The sequence below is a fragment of the Amblyomma maculatum genome, unplaced genomic scaffold (assembly GCF_055883805.1).
Source record: "Amblyomma maculatum isolate TAMU_Amacu unplaced genomic scaffold, ASM5588380v1 scaffold_15, whole genome shotgun sequence".
NCBI classification, from domain to species: domain Eukaryota; kingdom Metazoa; phylum Arthropoda; class Arachnida; order Ixodida; family Ixodidae; genus Amblyomma; species Amblyomma maculatum.
The window spans coordinates 11,121,379-11,129,643 of NW_028146740.1; the positions used below are offsets into that span (position 1 = coordinate 11,121,379).

General features: G+C 44.6%; 1 long non-coding RNA gene across 1 annotated transcript; it reads left to right on the forward strand.

The window, feature by feature from the left end:
- The first annotated feature begins 673 nt into the window (after positions 1-673).
- LOC146172035 (uncharacterized) lies at positions 674-5,333 on the forward strand. The gene is made up of 3 exons (XR_014702707.1): positions 674-1,155; positions 1,924-2,328; positions 3,023-5,333. It is a non-coding gene; the product is annotated as an uncharacterized LOC146172035 (long non-coding RNA).
- The last annotated feature ends 2,932 nt before the right edge of the window (positions 5,334-8,265 follow it).

The following is an 8,265-nucleotide window of genomic DNA, read 5'->3' on the forward strand; positions in this document are numbered from 1 at the left end:
CGGTATCATAGCACAAACAAAACGCTGATGAAGAGCATCACTACGTTTCGCGTACTATTATTTTTTTTTTACTGCATTCACCGTTTAATACAGGAGAGACGTATCATAGCAAAGCACCCGCGCAAAAGAATGGCGAAAATGTTCAAGCTCACCTCAAGCCGACGAAGCCAGCGCGACTCGCATGGCAGTCCAAAGAGCAACGGAAGAACGTCGACACAAGTTCCCAGTCACTAAACAACTCCGAGAGGACGCTTGTCACCTCTGCATCAACACGAAGGGGTACAGAAAAACTTAGTTGCACGTTTTCCACGCTCGAAGGGGTCTATCATGTGTATCCAGCCGTAGCAGCCGCACTGTTAAGACTGCCTGAACGCTGTCTTTAAGCTCCGTCTTAACCGCTGTCTTAAACGCGCACTGAAAGTTTTGTGCAAGCGACTTAAGCCGTAGGGAAATCTAGGCTAAGAACGCTGGCCATAGGGACATACAGAGCCAACCGAGATAGACTTGATGCCTGCACAAAGCCTATGAACGAGCTGGACAGTCACGACGTTTGCCGCAAAATTTCACCGAGAGGTGGCAACGCCTTAGAAGTAGCGCTTGGCTTGACGCTCATATGCGCGTTTTTGTTTTTGTTTTAACTCTTGCCTTTCTTGCGTTGTTTTGTCAAATAAGGATGTGCGCGCCGCTTCTCGGCAGCTTTACAAAATAACTGAAACTGCACTAAATCCCGTCGTCATGTTTTGGGAGGCCGTAAAACTAAATAGATGGTCACTCGTTGTGTGTTGATCGGCGTGGTGTGCGTTCGCTCACGTTTTCTCGTTCGTCGAATGCCTGCGGAGCGTCAGTATCGCGTGCTGCCCGTTGCAGATCTCCACTTGTGTCGTGAAAGTGCTTTCAGGGACAGGAAATATCCCTGCGAGTTTGAGCTGCAGCTGCGATCTCGCTTCGGCAGGGTCAGCATCCGTTAACCGAGCCCGACTCATCGCAGTCATGCGATAACTTCATACTGCCTGGTGCTTCTGGCGTTGAAGTTTTTGCTACCGGCGGCTTTCTCATAAAGGCTAGTGAACCGGTCGGCGTGGACGAGTCGACGGCAAGCCGGGCAGTAAGAAGAGTCGTTGTCGCACTGAAACGGAACGCCGCAGCCTGGACACGGTAAGAGACGCCGTTGTCATTTCACCCATTTTGCCTATTGTGATGTTTCTTGACCAGTAGAGTCAAGGCAGGAAGAAATAGAAGAAAGTGCTTAAATCGTGTACTTTTATTTAGCGGTTGTTGTGATATACAGGGCCCATAGCGGACGTTAGCAACAGCGAAGCAATATTTTCAGGAACGTTTATTTTTTTCACCTATTACGGTCATAAGCGTTTATTGCCTTGATCGAGCACAACGGTACCGATTGCGCACCTTGACAGGGTTTGCATCATACAGAATCTACGACAAGTTTTTTTTTTTTTTTTTTTTTTTTTTTTTTTTTTTTTTTTTTAGGCTTGCCATGTGGCAGAGGCTGTCTTTTAACTTAAAGGGAATCATGCAGTCTATTTTATTCAAGGAATCGGAGCAAGCTCCGGCTCTTAATTTGTCCATTAGCCACAAGTGTAAATGTTCCTCCTGTGTAGCCGACAGCCGATCCAACTTCTTGTAGTCGTCTTATTCTTGACGGCTGCATTCCTGGGCATGTCCATAAAATGTGGCGAAGATCCATCTCGGCAGCTGGCCTTGGACACTTAGGGCATGTGCTCTGCACTGCATCCTCTTCAGAGCCTCATCGGCACGTCACCGATGGAGTAAGGGACGACAAGTCTTGCTACGCAATGGCATCAGCATGGAATTCAATCTCGGTTTTGTGCCGCCACATGATTACCTGCAACTGTAACTGATGAATATGCGCACCAGAAGTGATACAGGTTTCCTGCTTTACAGCTGGCCATCCCAGGATGAGCTGCCGGGCTGCATGAGCGACTTCTGTGCTGCTGGATGTTTCCCTGGCATCGTGGGCGCCATCGATGCCACTCATGTCAAGATCCAGGCCCATGAGCTGTACGAGGGAGCGTACATATAAATAGGCATTTCTACCACTCCATCTTCGTGCAGCTTGCAGTGGACAGCAAGTGCCAGATCCTCGATGTGGTCGCAAAGTGGCCCGGTGGCACATATGACGCACGAGTGCTCACACACAGCGCCCTCGCTCAGCTCTTCAAACCGGGCACTCACACCGGCATCCTGCTGCAGTGGCTATCCATGCAGACTTTGGCTCCAGAATGCGGACATGTGCGGCAAAAAGCGATACAGTGCAGCTCACGGCACCACCAGAGCAGTGATTGAAAGGTAGGTGCGCAGCACATTCTAAATATTGGATTGCATGGTATCCCGGGCACTGACCGGTTGTGGATGTCCGTGTTGTTCGAACAGCTTGGTACAGTTGCAAGTGTTGTTGAGCGAACAATGTATGCTGAAAGAAATTAACTTTGATGTCGCATTTGTTTACTAGTTAAATAACACTGCAGTCAAATAACTTTGGCCAAGCCTGTGGGAGGGGGGAGCTTTTCAGCAAACAAACAAATTATGGTTGGGTGTCAGTCGAGTTATATTTGTTGAATGACACATATCAATATTTACTTAGCAATTAGATTTGTTCAAAAATCATAGCATTATTTTGTCATTTGAGCATGATATATATTTCCTTAAATGAAGGTATCGAAATATTTCCATTCATTAATGATGCAAGGGTATTTACTGCATTACATTTCACCGGACACGTTTACAGGTTGTGTGATAGCCTGGAAGAACAAATGCTCAAAACATACATTCCATGTACAGCATATTATGAAGATGTCAGTTCCATAAACCACAGGTTACTCAGAGCAGATGTGGCGTTATTTGAAATGCATCATGATGGAGAGAAAATTTTTATTATTCTGCATATGCATTCACTTTGACTGCAGCAACTTGCGTTACGCGCGTCACCAACTTTATAGTGGCATTGCATAGCCCACTCACGATGGTTTTTTTTTTTTTGTAGGACAATAGGGCAGCTGAAACGCTGCTTCCATTCCCTCCATGATCAGCAGCACATGTCACTGGACCATGTGTGGACCAGCATCATGACGAGGTGCTAACTCCACAACGTGTCCCAGGAGTATGCGTGCAGCATAGGCAAGCAAATGGAAGTGCAAGATGAAGTGTCTGTACATGCTTATCCTCACTGGGGTTATAGATTTATGCTGCGCGAAGGCATGGTGCAGCAAGATTTCTCCTGCTTTAAGTACAGTTATGTGAAATGAGTTATGCCTGTGCTAGTCACTGAGATTAATGTTTTCACTGGGTGACTTCTCATGACCGGATAATTATGCAAATGTGCTTATTTCACTATGTGCTACGTCAGTCTTGTATTGACATCCTGAAGCCTACGCAAGAGTGTGCATTGAAGTATTTGCTGTTGAGCTGTTTAGCATTGCAGTACATATAGAGCATAACAGATGGAGCATAAACATCTTTTTACTTTATTTTGGTTGTAACGTCCAATTCGAGACATGTAAACAGGAGATTATATTTGAGCACTAAGCTTAATGTCTACCTGCAGTGGAGTTACAGTGGTTAGGGTGCTCAACTACTGCACCCGAAGATGAAGGATTGAATCCTGGCCATGGTGGCCACATTTCGATGGAGACAAAAACATAGGCGCCCGTCTGCTGTGCAATGTCAGTGATTGTTAAAAGATCCGAGGTGGTCGAAATTTTCCTACCTCTCCACTACTGCATCTCTCATAGCTTGAGTCACTGTGGGATGTTAAGCCCAATAAATGAAACCAAGCATAACCTTAACATTGGTTACACCAAGAGTAGGTTCAGTGTGGTAAAGTATGGTACTTAACAGATTACAGATATGTTTTTAAGCTGTGAATTTGTTATTTTAATACCTACAATATAATTTTGTTACAGTCTGTGCAGTAAATTGTTAAACATGCAATATGTTTTTCCATCACTCAAAGATTGCCATTTTGTCAAATACTTGCATGGCATCAGAGTGCAATGGTAAACTCTGGGAGACTTGGTGAATGTATGCAAAAGTAGAAGCGCGGGCTACCATATTGTGGTAGGTGTTCACAGCCCCAGGTTTTGTATAAATTGTCTCGTATAGCATCCATGGCAGCAATGCTCGGACGAGCCATGTGGCATAAAAATAAAATGCGAACTACCTGCTCAAAGTGTAACGAGTAATTTTGCCATCAACTTTCAGTGATCACACCTGTATTATTGGCAGTGCTTACATTGCAATTACAGTTGCGACAACTGAAGAGTATATATAGGGCCACAGAAAACTGTCTTATTATTTGCAGGTACAATATTCAACAACATTTTGGTTAACCTTGTATTAGAATGTTTATAGCCTTTTGTAGCACTCCTCACCCACCGTGATTCAAATCATGTGCATGTTTTGTTGTGTCAAGTTTTTATGTCAACTAAGCTTTTCTGCATTATACTCTTGCAAGTGCTTCAAAAGTATTAATTCCACCCTTTGAGACCAATACCTGTAACCATTACAAACTGTTGTTTGTTATTTATTCTCTGCTGCTCACTATGTAGCGTGACCTGCAGAACAAATATCAGCATGTCTGGTGTGTGTAAGGCATCTACAACTGTCATTTTGTACTTTTCTTAAGTATATGTTGTTTTGCTTGTATGATAATATTTCTTGCCAATGTGGGCCACCATTTCCTCAATTGTATGCTGCGAGAACAGTATGTGCAAATGATTTTGCTCAGTGTCGTGCTGGTGCTGGTCACATGCTTGCAATAAATCACCTCAAGGGCTACTGATCTTGCATATCTGTATATGGTTGCAATACCACTCGAAACCTGTGCACATCCAACACCCAGAACAGGCCACACTTATATGACTGGAAGAAAAGTACCTGGTCGTTTTTGTTTATCTACGGGAAAAACGGTGAGAGCAAATGCTGTGGTTGCACAATTATACCACATTACTGTCATGGTGGCAACTGCTGTAGTCATATGAATAGCTGTATTTGTCAACAATACTGTAACATATTTGTGTTCATTTGTGATTCAGAAATTGGGGTGTGGAGTACTGACATTTTGATATACAAATCGAGTACATTTGTGGGGAAGAATGCATTAGAATAAATATTCTACAAACTGGTGCAAAAATAATAAAAATTAATAAAAATAAAATTTTGTCATTTTTGCCTAACATTTGCACATGACTGATATTGTGCATAGGCATACACCGAAACTAAAAGTACATTACAAATGTTACACAGCTTTGGACATACAATTTTTTTTTCAATAAGGCCCTGCATAAAACTAGTGGGAGCTGTCATATCGTGGCAGAATGCAGTAAACTTCCATACACCTATATCAGCCTTTAAGGATCCAGAAAAATCTGCGCTTTATAAGAAAGCATTATTTATTTAAGGGGCCTGAATAAATTGACAGAAACTATTTGTACCTGACGTGCACCTGCGCGATTTTGTCTGCTTTTTAAATGAAAGCGTATTGAGAACGACGTTATTATCGGTTTTCGTAAAGCGCTTTATTGGGCACACCGTCGCAATGGCCCTCTTTACGAAACGGCCCCGTCGCGTTTTGAGAATACTTCACTGCATGGTCCACGCGATCACGGTGAAGCGTGGAAGCTTTCAAAGTAAGGTGATTGAGAAATTAACGGTATATTTGGTATTTTTACACTAGTCACAAATTCAAATCAACTTTTCGGAAGACGGATAGATTAACAAGCATATTTCAATCGTATAGATTTTTTCGCGAAGCCCCTCTAAAACGAAAACCGCATATCTTGAAGTTCGTCAATACGTCCCCGTTTTCTATTCAGGGGTGTTGCAGGCATGTGTTCCAACCTGTGCCGCTGCTAAGCGCAAGTTATTCTTTTAGTGCTATTGCGGTCCGTTTTGTATACCGCTGGTAAATAGGTTTACAGGCAATGTTCCGAGCGACGAGCCTGTGCCACCAGTGGGTAAGGAAACCGTGCCGAAGAAAGGATGTGGTGACGGCTCCAAAAATTGGAATGTGTGAGCGTGGCAGCTAGTGAGGCGTTTTCTAAAAACGGAATAATATTGAATATTGGATTGATATTGGTGAATGAGCGACTCGAGTTTCGCGTCAAGATAAAATGCATGATTGGTGAATCTTGTGTCGAGATAAAACGCACGATCCGTGAATGAGCGACCTTTAGAGAGGTCGAAATTCTGTGAGCCTTCCAATACAGCATCTTTTGTCACAACCTGATTTTAGGTCACATTTGCGGCGCACATAACCTCAATTGTAGCTGCAGTGCGTAGAGTGCTCTAATATTGTGGGAGACAACACTCAGCTTTTGATAGCTGTTAGGACAGCGTCTAAATGTAACTGGTCGATTCCTATAATATGCCTCAGTAGCAATTCAACCGGCACTGACGTCAGCACAATACTTGCTTTTGAGGACTGCAGTTAATTAAAGCTCCCTAAAAGCGCTGCTACGTACAAGTCTGATATCCGCGGCCTGTCTGTCCCCCCCCCCCCCCTTCACCTCACACACCAGCACCAGTACGCGCACGTACTTACTCTGCTTACCCAAATGCATATAACCGCTGCCCTAGGAGGCTTTTTGAAGTCATCCCGAAAACGTGTTGTGGAAGGGCGTGGCGCGTTCCTGTAGGCATTTTATGAGAGGAAAAAAAAATACCCAAGCAAAGAGGTGGTAATTAATCAAAATGAGGCAAATGCTTGAGAAAAACCAGCGGCTTAACATTTTAATTGTCATTGCTAGAATGAACATTCTGATTGCCAATGAAGCACACACGACGGCTACGGTTTCTGCTGCTTAATACGTGAACGTCGCGTCATATGCATGCGAAGTTGAGCTCTGTTTTAGACAGCAACGACTGCAGCACGCTTTAACGTGCGCTCGCATCATGCCCCCTAAGAGATTAGACATACAGAAAAATTCGACTTTGGAGGCGGCCTTGCTTAGCTGCTCATCGCTAGAGTCCCAACTGGCCCTGGCCAACGGGCAATGGTGATAGCTTTGTCCAGTGGCCTCCCATACTAGGCATTCCACTCATGCAAAGGACCTTTGACCTGCACTCTTTCTTTTTTTTTTTCTTCAATAAAGTTTTTCACCCTCACCACGCCGTGACACGGCGCGTTCCCTAAGCAGGGGCCAAGATTTCCCATGTATAGGTACCCGCTGTCCTCAAACTAGGTATCCACTGTCTCTATGGGTATGTTAAGACAGCCCTGAATAACTTCGGTCTTGAAAAAGTCTGGTCTTACTAAAGACACTGTTTAAGTCTCGACTTAGCGCGGACTTTATCGTGCAAGCGGGCCCTGGTATCACTAATCGCGTTAGCCAACTTGCCGAATTCCAAGATTTTGCACAACCCCACAGCCTTTCCTCACTCGTCTCACTGGACTTCACGGCACAAAGTTCTTAGATATAGCTTCAACCACAAATCCACCTTCTTTGTCGGATAGTCCCAGTCTATTCTGCTGAAAATAAGAAACCACGCTGGCTGTGTAATCTGCTTGTCCCTCCTTTTCTCTCGTGTGCGTGTGTTTGCGCTAAGAATGCCGTCTGAAGCAGGGAGCTCGCGTACGAGATACGAGTTAAGGCTTTATAAATAAGTGGATCTGCTTTCTAATCGGTGAACCCGCGATTGCGCGCGAAGTTTCCGCAGTTCGCGCGTCTCGTGCTTCGGATCTAAGTTTTATGCACTTCGGAAGTAACGTGGGTTGTGTCATAAGCTAGGAAGGAAAAAGCAAGAAGCTGAGCAAAAGCGATGAGGAGCACCTCGTAAGGTTTGATAATAAATACAATCAAACTATCGCATGACATTATACCTTGCGTACTTCAAAACGAGGCGCCCGAACTGGTGCAGCATAGCACGCGATTTCGACTTGCCGGGTTAAGAGAACTACAACGCGTTGCCTGGCCGTGCGAACCGCATTAGCGAGGAAAACGCGATAAAACGCCTACGGAACGAGTGCTCGTTTATGCGGCGATCGCGCAGTAGTAAAAAAAGCAATCAACGCGAGCTGTAAACGCACCGAAGGCATTATCTCGCACACGATGAGTATCGCTTCGCAGCGCTGACGGCAGTTCAGCCACGCTCTCGGTAATTCTTATAACGTCTGCAGGCGGCTGCCCCGCGTAATTGTTCAGTTCGAATGAAGTGGACGGTGTTTCCGCCAATTCACCTTGCTCAAAATATGCTAATTGAACGAGTAAAACTGCACAAGAAAGACGA